The sequence below is a fragment of the Brassica oleracea genome, chromosome C6 (genome assembly GCF_000695525.1).
Source record: "Brassica oleracea var. oleracea cultivar TO1000 chromosome C6, BOL, whole genome shotgun sequence".
NCBI classification, from domain to species: domain Eukaryota; kingdom Viridiplantae; phylum Streptophyta; class Magnoliopsida; order Brassicales; family Brassicaceae; genus Brassica; species Brassica oleracea.
In genome coordinates, this window is record NC_027753.1 from 37,392,896 (window position 1) to 37,405,924 (window position 13,029).

Sequence of the window (13,029 nt, forward strand, 5' to 3'; positions counted from 1 at the left end):
TTAATGAATTTTATTAATTCTTTGTAAAAATAAGGGTATTTTTGAGAAAACTGCAATTTTCATTAAGGATATAATTTGAGAATGATCCTCTTTTAATGGTATTGATTGTAGTTATTTATTATTATTTTCTTTTTCATGGTGGAAAGTTTGGTTTATAGAAAGCTGAATGAAAAATCATTTTTTAATATTTTGTAAGAAACTATGAAACATAAACATAGACGCTCTTTCGAACAAAATTAAAATATAAAAGCAGCACTTGGTATACCAGAAGAATTAATTTATTGTAGTTGTAAGAAGCTTACTCCATCTACTAATGTTTTTCTCTTCTTTTTCATTTTACGGCTTCTCGGTGTTCTCAAACTTTATCTTTTCAATCTCTTTTAGTGTTTTGTGTAAACTCATATCTTCAATATATTATGTCGTGTGTTCTGTAATGCCAAACCAATTAGAAATTAACGATGTTCTTACGTTAATGTATACGAAAGAGCGATATTGGTGTACTGACTAAACCATTAAAACGATCAAGTTCGAGAAAGGTTTAAAGCTGAAATATCTGGCTAAAAACATGGATATGCAGCTATGCATGCGTCCTCAAGTTCGCAGTACTCAAGTTCATCTTAATTAAGTCATGAATATATATTGATCTGTCTTGTAGTAAAAAATAAATGAAACATACGGCCAAATCTACCTAAACATTACCAACAATGACAGCTTCTTCTCCTTTTCCATGCAAGAAATTATTTTTAATCAAGAATGATAGAGTGGTAACCTTTTCCACCAGTGTTCTGAAGACTCCCATTAAAACGACCAAGTTCCAGAAAGGTTTAAAGCTGAACTATCTGGCTAAAAACATGGATATGCAGCTATGCATGCGTCCTCAAGGTCGCAGTACTCAAGTTCATTTTAATTAAGTCATGAATATATATTGATCTGTCCTGTAGTAAAAAATAAATGAAACATACGGCCAAATCTACCTAAACATTACCAACAATGACAGCTTCTTCTCCTTTTCCATGCAAGAAATTATTTTTAATCAAGAATGATAGAGTGGTAACCTTTTCCACCAGTGTTCTGAAGACTCCCATGGCTCTTACGCAGCTGCTAATCTTCAGTTTGACCTTCTGCTCTAAAAATATAATGAAGTACTTCAAGACACATAGCTAGTATCAATGAAGAAAGTGCATGTTATTCTACCTCAGTGAAGTGACCAAGTATCATCAAGCTTTGTGATGTTGGCGAGCTGATCAGATTGAGAAGCAGCATGCTTTTTATCTTCTGTGAGGCTACTAAGCCATAATTTGAACTCGTATAAGATTTTCGTAAATTCTGCTCTCGAATTTGGTTTGATTCCCGAAACCTTCACCCCTCCATTTACAGAAACTTCGAAAGCAGGAACCTAATTTTTGCAACAAAAAAAAATCAACTTAAACAAAAGCTTCATTCCTCGGTTCGTACAAAAAAAGGAAACCAAAAAAGATTGTAGCTCTTGTAACCTACCCTGTCCGAGAGCCTATTGACCTTCCCTGTGACAGTTTGAACTGCATCAATTATCTTTGCTATCTCTCGTCACACTCTTTGTCGTTTGTTCCAAGGATTTCCATCTCGCTCTCTCCGTGACTTGCTCCATCAGCTCAACGCCGCTTGTTCCGCCGCCAGCAATCCATCGCACTCCGCCGCTTGATCTGTCGCTCTCCACCGCTTGATCTGCCTCTCTCCACTGCTTGCTCATTCACTTTCGTGACATGCCGCACACTCAATTAAATCATGAGTTACAAAAGGACCTCAAAGTGGCAAGTAATCGAAGAATAAGAAGCAGCCTCAGTTTCAGATTCTGTGTCTGAATAAGAATGAAGTGTGTGTTTGGATGGAAGATGGCGTATGAAGAAGCTCAGGCGTCACCGCCATCGATCTCCATCTCCTCGTTTCATTAGAATTAGGGTTAGGAACGCTTTCAAACCCACAACCCAATAACATCGAAGCCCAATACGATTATGTTTAATGAAACCATGCGGTTTGTGCTTGTGTACACGTGTCGCAACTCCTGAGCTCGAATTTCCTAGGTGGAATCCTAGGTGGCACAATGAGGAGAGATCAAAACAGTCTTTTATATATAAAGATAGTAATCATTTTTACCTGTATTTAAGAAGAAAACTGTAAAAATATTGCAAAAATTAGCTTATTGACCCTTGTAAATTATGTTAATTATAAGATTGACCCTCTTAAAAATTTTGGCGCATTTTGGGATTTTGTGACCGGAATCGTAAAGATAATGGCGGAGGTAGGGTTTTGGGAGTAAGCTCTCATCAGGGCCGTCTAACAGCATGAGCAAGTGGAGCAATTTAACATGGTCCAAATTTAAAAATTTAAAAATTTAGAATTTTTGAAGATTAATATATAAAATTATGGTCTAAACTTTATTTTTTTTAGATATACTAATATAATTAGAGCTTATAAGTTCAAAAGAAACATCAAATATATATAAGTTAAGGTATAAACTTTTAAAACTACTTTATTATATCTTAAAATATACCGTTTTAACATTTTTCTGAACAGGTTCCATAAATAATTTGAGACGGCACTGGCTCCCATGGCCACATGACACCTCTGAATGTGGTTTTTTTCGTTTTTAGCTTGTTCATCAAAATTTTAAATGTCTTATTTCCAGTTACCGAAGCCACTAAAAAAATTCTGATTCGCCAATTTTTGAGGTTGGTAAATATATTAATTAAAGAAAAAAGTTCAACACAATTGCACTGTCTTGGTTTAGTTAGTTGAGTTCTGTTTAACCACCATGGTTTGAACCAGTTTTATACGGAATTACATTAATATGTGCTCAAAATAAAATAAATAATGGCAAAAGGAAAAAAAGTATATTAGACATTAGTTAAAATAATCCAAAAATATATGGGAAACAAATAAATATGTGAAGAACTAAATAGATCTACTAGTATTAAGTAAATATGTGGCTAAACGTAAATAAATTTATGTAAATTATTTACTATGTAAGTATTTGGTCAAAAGAGTCAAATATATCAAATTTTAGTCGATTCTGTCAAAATTAAATGCGAATCTATCACAAAATAAAACAAATTTTTTTGTAAACCAGTACTTGTGAGAATCTTAAAGTCTATCTGTCAAAGATATATATGTCCCAAAAAGTTTATATAAATATGTTTTCTCATGTAACTTTCTAATAGTTTTTTGGGGGTCAAATGCAACTTTTTAATACTATAATAAGTTGCTTACACTTAAGTAATTTACATTTATGTTTTGTAATAAATGTTAAAAGTAAACATGTGGCTAAAAATAAATGAATTTTGTGTAAATTATTTACTATGTAAATATTTGAACAAATTTGTAAAAGTATTGTAAGAATCTTGAAATATATAAAAATTAAATAAATGTATATCCCAAAAAGTTTGATGAAAAAAATGTTGTCTTATGTATCTTTCTAATACTTTTTTTTGGGTCAAATGCAACATTTTAATACTATAATAAGATATTGTTACCAAAGTAATTTACATGTATGTTTTAAAATAAATAACTAAACACGCCACTAAATAGTCAATAAGCAGAGTCAAAGGATATATTCAAATACACAAATAAATGTAATTAGCTTTTGACTAACTTAAACTAATTTGAGATTTCCCTAGACCATTTCAAATGCAAGATTCTAATACTATAATAAGATATTGTTACCAAGTCATTTACATTTAGTTTTAAAATAAACTAGATACTAACCCGAGCTGTGCGCGGAAATTATTTGAACAAATGTTTCTAATTGTTACTAAGATTATAAAATAAAATTTTATAAATCTTACTTTGTGACACTATATTTTGTCTTATATATGCTTTTTCTTGTTTTCAAACACGTATATATTTTGTTTATAATATAACATGTTTTTTTTTTGTTAAAAAAAAAAATTAATCATATAATGGCCCAGATGAAAACAAATTGATAGACGATAAGATCCATAAACTTGCAAAGTAATAATACTTTAGATGAATCAGTCTGGTCCATTAGTTAAAACATATATCTTATTAAATTAAAAATACTTTAAGCTTTTGTTTGGCAACATAGATAGCAATTTTAAAAAAAAAAATACAGTATCGTTTGGAAACATGAATAAGAATGTGTTTATGCTATTAAAAAAATTGAAAGTCCATTATATTATATTAAAAAAGATGGTGTCTGTTAATATTTCACACTGAAATTTAAAAATATAGTATATGTGATTATTTATATGATTGTACATATAAAATATTATTAATTATAAGATTACTTATTTGATGGTACATATAAAATACAATTAATTATACGATAACACATATTTTTGTAATCTATGATGACACATATAGGATATATAATAGTGATTAGGGGTGTGCGTTCAGGTTCGTTTTCGGGTCTGTTTGGATTTCGTGTTATGTTCAGTTCTTTGAGGATTCAATTCGGATTTGGATAACCAATTTAAATTATTTTAAAAAATTTTAAATTTATTATATGCTTTAATTTAAAAAAAAACTATAAAAATAGAATATTTTACATATAAATTTGAATAACATTTGTTAGAAAACCTAACTTAACATATAAAAATTGGTTTGGTGTAAATATTTGGAGAGAGAATTAATAATTATTTAAGTATTTTTGAATTTTTGAGTATATTTTAACTATTTTAGATATTTACGTTTGATTATTTGTATATATTTTCAAGTATTTAAACGAATTTAAAAGTATCATATATATTATGGATTTTATATATATATATATATATTAAATCTAAAAATTATTAATATATATAACTATATAAATCTATTTTAGATACCCAAAATACTTCGTTTCTGATCGGATTAGGTTTCAATTCTTCAAATACTAAAATTTTGAATAATTCAGATATTTAATCAATTTCAGTTCGGATTTGGTAATACTTATTCGGATTGAGATCAGTTCGATTCTTCGAATTCGAGGTTTTTGCCCAACCCTAAATAATGATATAAAAAACAAATAGAATCATATTTTTTTTAGAAACAAATCCGCGCGGACCAAACTCTAGTTATAGTTAAAATAAAAAAATTAAGCCTACATATTTTACTTGTAACGTGTAACCTCAAAATTTTGTAACCACTTTATTTTCTTTTTCTTCTCCCTCGGTGGTTCTGAATCGTTCTCCGAATTAAATTGTTACTTCTTAGATTTTTTTCCTTGCAAGATACGTTAGAATAGATTTGAGCAAATCTATTGTTGTGGTTAGAATATTCTGGCATGGAATATATTAGGAAACTATGTGTCGACACAAAATTTAAGTTGTTAGAGGTTATTTAGATTGGAAGACATGTTATTGTAAAATTGATCAAATATATTCTTAATATTGTTAGAATATTTCTTTTTCAAAAAAATATTGTTAGAATATTCTAGATCATGATTAAAAATATATAATAATAAGATATTAATATATAACTATTTATTTTAAAACTACTATTTATAAATGTACATAATTCGAAACCAATGATAAGTTTTCTGAAAGTTTATAAGATATTTATAAGATAAGAAAGTGATTTGGGTAGTATGCAATATTACAGATACAAATGTACATATATCACATTGAAGGTTGAAACCCTTTCAAATTTTGGCGGTTTAGTATGTTGAAAATGGACAATATATTAATTTATATGAATTTGTTATGTTCCAGTTAATGATCTGAACAGAAGCAAACTCAGAAGAATTTGTTATGGTGCAAGTAATGAAATGAAGTCAAGAAAACATGTTCATCTAAACTATCATACACTAACATCCTGCTGTCCAAGCGCAGGGTGTGACTGTGTAATTGTATTGTTCTTATAATATTAGATAACCGACGGGTTGGTTTAAATTAATTATAGCTTACAACATCGGTTTTGTTGTATCACCTTATCGTGGTCTGATTTTAATATTCTGGTTTAATCATTAAGTAGCAAATGATCGTCTATGTAATATTATTGTAACACTCTAGAAAGGGTCCAATTTTAAATCACAACTTATATTAGTAGAAATAGGACTCTATTTTAATAGATTAGATAACTAAACACGTCACTAAATAAGTAGAGTCAAAGGATATATTCAAATACACAAATAAATCTAATTAGTTTTTGACTAACTTAAACTAATTTGAGATTTCCCAAGACCATTTCAATATAAAAGGAGCCGTTGTTAAGATCCAAGTTCACAACATCTTACTTATCAATTGACTCTTGTACCAAAAATAATTATCAATGGGTGTCCCAAAAACCTTGATGACTTTTCTTCTCCTTGTCATATTAGGAGTTTCGCTATCCAACCAAATTGTGTTTACCTCAGGTATTTCTTCAATTTTTGCTGTAGTTTTATGCGGTGCACTGATAATGATCATGTATATATGAATCGTATATTATATATATATATATATATATATATATATAAAGCTTCAATAAAAGAGGGAGAAAACTATTGTTTGGACTCGCATATATTTTAATATGATGTAGGTGCAGAGATGGAGGGATTTGCGGATGCTCATTCCTCCAATATATGTGATGGGGAAGACGGATCGTATTATTGCGCTCTGGACTGTATTGACAAGGGATTTAAATATGGTGAATGTGGTGCTGATCCAACTAAAGGCCCATCATTCTATTGTGCTTGTACTAACCATTAGTTTTTTTTTCTTAATAAAAGCATGATCGGGATATTCAAGCTTGACATGATCGGAAGTATTTTATAATTTGGGGACTTAAAAGATGATGTCATTATGTTGGTTTGTAATAAATTCGGCTAAACATCGTCATATATAAAATATAAAAAACACACACACCATAACTAGCATTCGATTTCGACCTTTTGGTATCTATTGGCTATGATTATACATACATATGTTGACCTTTGAGAATCTACCATCGTTTAACTTTTTCATACGCATGATCATAGCCATAGCCCGTGAGATAGACGGCGGCTTCTGTGTGTTTTCACATCTTTGTTTTCGATCTCTCCGGCGTTTCTCGGTGCGCCGTGTGAAGCTCTCCTCTCCCATATCTTATGGATCGCTCTTCATCGACAGAAGAGGCTAGGGCTGGGCAAAAAACCCGGATCCGAAAAACCGAACCGAACCCGATCCGAAAAAGTAGTATCGAACCCGAACCGAAATTGATTAAATATCCGAATGGGTTCAAAATTTTGGTATTTAGAGAACCGAAACCGAACCCGATCCGAACCGAAGTATTTCGGGTACCCGATTATATCCGAAATTGATTTATATACCTATATATATAAATTATTTTTAGATTTAATATATATTAAGAACATCAAAATATATAAGATACTTTTAACTTATCCAAAATACTTATAAATATATACAAATAGTCAAAAGTAACATGTCAAAAATAGCTAAAGTATACTCAAAACACCAACAATACTTATTGATTCTCAATCCAAATATTCAAACCAAACCAATTTATATGTTAATTTTAGGTACTTTGACATATGCTATTCAAATTTATAAGTAATATATTGTTTTGTTTATAGATTTTGAGAAATTTAAAGTATATAATGAATTTTAAAATTTTTAAAATAATTTAAATGGGTTATCCGAACCCGAACCGAACCCGCAAAGATCCGAACCGAACCCGAACCGAAATTTAGAAATACCCGAATGGGGCTGAAATCTTTGAACCCGAAAACCCGAAACCCGAATAGACCCACCGAACCCGAATGGGTACCCGAACGCCCACCCCTAGAAGAGGCAATGATCTGTTGTTTTCTGGAGGCTCATCCTCAACTTATTCAGGTAAGTCTTTTTGCGGTGAACCTCCATGAGAGATCCGGATTCTGGTGGTTCTTCGGTATCGGCGGTTGGCAAGCCCTGTTAGAAGACGATGTAGGAGCTGCCGCAAGTTAGCCATCGGGATTGAGAGTTTTCTTTTCCAGTGACGGCGGGTCAATCTAAAGCAAACTCCTCTGAACTGGTCTTGGATCCAATCTACATTAACTAGATTCTGGTGGGATGAACCAGATGGAAAGAAAAAGATGTGTTGGGTAGCATGGGACACTTTGACAAGACCTAAAGCAAAAGGGAGACTAGGACTACGTGACATTCAATTGTTCAACCAAGCTCTCCTAGCCAAAGTAGCATGGAGAATCCTCACAGTGCCTAACTGTCTACTCTCACGGATCCTATTAGGAAAATACTGCCACAACAAAAGTTTTCTAGAGGTGTCTGTACCTTCAGTATGCTCCCATGGATGGCGCAGTATACTACATGGCCTTGAACTCTTGAAGTCAAACCTTGGAAAGGTCATTGGAAATGGACAGACAACGAAGGTCTGACAGGATTCGTGGATCTCACTATCTGAAAGAGTAAAGCCGATTGGTCCCTGCACAGAAGCAGTGTTAGATTTGCGAGTCTCAGACCTCCTTACAACAGACTTGAGATGGAACAAGCAAAGGATTGCGGAGATTTTACCAGAAATGGCAGCACAGATCCAATCCCTACGACCAAGTACCACAGGAGCAACATACATCTACGTGTGGCAACCTCTACAATCAGGAATTTACTCCACAAAATCAGGCTACGCCACAGCTGCAGCGCTGAGACAGCCCCACACCCAACAGGCAGAGGAACAAGACTTCCTATGGATCAAAGATGTCTGGTCGGGAAAGTTCTCTCCGAAGCTGAAAGTATTCCTTTGGTCCATCATCCAAAACGCTATACCCATTGGGGAAAACCTGCAAAGACGAGGCATTACCGCAGACATAAACTGCCCAAGATGCAAAGAACAAGAGACGCCAATGCACCTGTTCTTTTCATGTCCATTTACGAAAAAGGTCTGGGAATTTGTACCTTTGAAACAGGCGGTGATCGTAGCTGTGGAAGACACTATGAAGACGATGCTAGTCAAATTTCGATCAGCCATCTGCCTCCCCCCTCAACTGGAGTTCCAAACTTCGTGCTCCCATGGATCCTTTGGGCCTTATGGACAGCAAGAAACATGCTAATCTTTGAGGATAAAGCATCGACACCTGTGGAGATCGCAACAAAAGGCATTACTCTAGCAAAGGAATGGAATCAAGCACAAATTGAGGAAAGCTCAAGACAGAAGCCACTACCTGGATCAGGATCATCCACTAAACGACAATCACTGCCCCAAGATCAGAATCATACTCGAACGATGACTTGTAGAACAGACGCCTCATGGGACAAGAACTCAATGAGGGCAGGCCTAGCCTGGATCTTCAAAAGGAACATCAACGGTGAACAAAGACAAGGATCGGAGACTCAAAGCTTCGTATCTTCCCCCTTGATGGCTGAAGCCCTAGCGATTCGATCAGCCATCACTATGGCAGTAGAACTTGAGATCCCCGATCTCAAAGTCTTCTCCGACTCTTCAACGCTCATCAGAGCTATCAACACCACGATGCAGGATAAGGAAATTTATGGAATCATCACCGACATCCATCAACTCTCCTCTGCGTTTAACTCAATCTCCTTCACGTTTCTGCCACGAACTCAGAACCAGGAAGCCGACGAGTTAGCTAAAAGAACTCTCTATTTGTCTTTACTTTCAGTTTGTAATGGGCCCCTAGTGGGCTAAACTGCCGTTTTATTAAGTTTAATGAAATCCTTAGTTGAACAAAAAAACAAAAAAGGACACGCAAGCCGTCGAGAAGTCGCAGCAGGGCCTAATTGATGGATGCTTGTTTTCGTCGGAGTGGGAGCATTCTTCTTTCCCACGCATACTACACCCAATCTATTGTTTTCTTTCTTTCTTAGCTTGTTCATTGAAATCAGATGTCTGTTGTTTTCCGGTTACCGGGTCCACTATAACTATTCTGATTTTCCCATTTTTTTGGACTATCTACACTATTATTCGAAAAGTGAATTTGCTTATTTGTCATGTTTTCCATGATTTTAGGATCCATCATTAGTTTACTTAAAAAAATTTAATTAGACTGATTAAATTCATTGATATTTTAATGTATAATTATATAATTAATTGTTTAACTGATTAAAAATTAATATTATAAAATTTATCTCAAAATAATGGAAAACATGTTTGGAAAATAAAGATAATTTCATATATTTATTATGTTTTTATCTACATCTTTCTATCTTATTTCTTATTAATTTTTATAATTAGTATTATATATACACATATAATAATTAGATTTATCATTATACAAAATATTTAAAATAGGCTTATAATAATATTTTAGTATAATAAAGATTTATTTGTTATTATTTAGTTGCAAGAACAACATATATTTGATATTTAAGTTAAAATTTAATATATTTTTTCAGCAATATTTTTTTGTTTTTATTTTTCTAAATATTTTTATTGGGAATGGAATTATCTTTTAAAAATATTTTCAAAAAAAAATCTGGTTGTTTATGAAAGCCGCCTGGTTGTTAGTTGATATTTTAATGTATAATTATATCATTAATTATTTAACTGATTAAAAATTAATATTATAAAAATTATCTCAAAAAATAATGGAAAACGTGTTTGGAAAAAAAGATAATTTAATATATTTATTAATTTTATCTACATCTTTCTTTCTTATTTCTTATTAATTTTTATAATTAGTAGTATATATGCACATATCCGCCTCTAAAAGAGAATTTTTCATAAGATTAATTTTTATTTAAATCAAGTACCTTATAAAATTTGAAAATTAACTCTCTTTACTTTTATTTTTTTCAAGAATTTCACAGAAATATAACTTTGTTTAAATTTAGATTTCTGTGAAAAAAATTATGCAAAGAAAAATGAGATTCTATTTTTTTGTAAAAACTGTATTTTCCAAAATGATTTTTTAGTTATAATTATTAAAAAAATACTATTATAATAAAGAAATACTATTTTATATTAAAGCATCATTTTCTATTTTATAGAAAAATAAAGATTGACTATAACATATTTTTCTTTATTATAACATTTATAAATGAATATAAGAATAGATAGAAAATGTTTTTATCTTCTACATTACATATTAATATATTTTTTGTCAACATGTTTGGTCTGTTTGAGTATTTATTTAATTATTCTATGAGGTATTTCACAATATAATTATACATATATCAATACTTTCATTTAGTTTGATTAATATAATATGTAACGCTGAGTTCAGACTATTTTTTTGTTCTTTTAATTTATTTTGAGATTTTGTAGGTTATGATAATTCTAAGAATTTAGTTTAATAACATCAAGTTATATTAACAATTATATATTTGTTTATTTAATTAGATAATTGTTTATAAATTAATATAGTAAAAAATATTTATCAACTATAAAAAAATATTTATGTTGTTATCTAAAAAATAATGCTTTTAAATCAATAAAGTTGAAAATTAAGAAACTGAAAGACTAATAAAACAGTATAAATTGAATGAAAATTAAGAAATTGAAAGACTAATAAAACAATATAAATTGAATGTTTGATTTAATTTTTTTGATCTTTAATAAGTATTTAGAAAATAATTATGCCCGTACTTGCGGGCAAAACACCTAGTTAAATATAATTATTAATTAAAGAAAAAGTTCCGCACAATTGCACTGTCATGGTTTAGCTGGTTGATTTTGGTTTAATCACCATGGTTTGATCCGGCTTATACGGAATTAGATTAATTTGTGTTCAAAATAAAATAAATTTATGGTGAAAGAAAACAAATAAATTAGACATTATAAAATAATCGAATAGAAACAGATAAATTTGTGAAAATTTAATAAATCTATACTAGTATTAAGTAAATCTGTAGCTAAAATAAATAAACATTGTTAATATGTGGCTAGAAGTAAACAAATTTGTGTAAATTATTTACTATGTAATTATTTGGTCATAAGAGTCAAATATATCGAATTTTATCAAAATTAATGAATCTACCACAAAAGAAAATTAATTGACTTTATTGAATTACTATTGGTTAAAAGTTATTGAAAATTAAAAATTATAGAAAACGATACATTTATTATGTTAGTTTAATGTGTTTTCTTAATATATTTACAAATACTAAAAAGTCTATATTTATGAAACGGATGGAGTATTTGTCAAAATTATATATATGCGCCCGCGCGCTTCTCAATATGCTGTCTCATTTAATTTTCTAATATTTTTTGATCAAACGCAACTTTCTAATACGATAATAAGATGTTGTCACTGAAATAATTTACATTTATGTTTTCAAATAAATTTTAAATTATATATTTGGCTACAAATAAATAAATTTGTGTAAATTATTTACTATGTACATATCTGATCAAAAGAGTAAAATATATCAAAATTAATTAATTATGTCAAGATTAAATGAATCTATCAGAAAAGAAAACAAATTTGTAAAAGTGTTGTGAGAATCTTGAAGTATATCTTCCCTAAATAAATATATGTCCCAAAAAGTTTGATAATAAATATGTTGTCTCATTTAATTTTCAACATTTCTTCTTCTTTTTTTGGTCAAACGCAACTTTCTAAGTAGAGTCAAAGAATATGTTGATGTCATTAAAGTAATTTACATTTACATTTCTAATACTTTAATAACTAGGATAAGATCCGCGCCTTGCGCGGAATTAAGTTATTATTTTTATTATATTTTGGAGAATGAAACAATAGTTTGGCTTCATTTGGATTAGGGGTGTTCAATCCAGATATCAGGTTGGTTTCGATTCGGTTCAGTTTTTTTCGGTATTTTGGTTAGTAAAATATAACTACTATTCTAAATCCATATTTAATTTGACTTTAGTCTTTCACATACTTTTGAAAGATTTCAACTCGACAACTAAATTGATCAGCCAATCTTGTTGCTTTAAATCATTAGTATATATATATATAAATATATATATTATTTAGTTTGAATATTTATTAAATAAAAATTCATATGCGTTATATTTTATGATCATTTGTAACTTATTATAACAAAAAAAATAATCTATTGATCACAAAATTTTCAGAGTGAGAATCTTCAAATTTCTAATAATATATAGACGTTTTGAAAAATTCAAAATATAACATATAAGAAAAAATATAAATGTTTT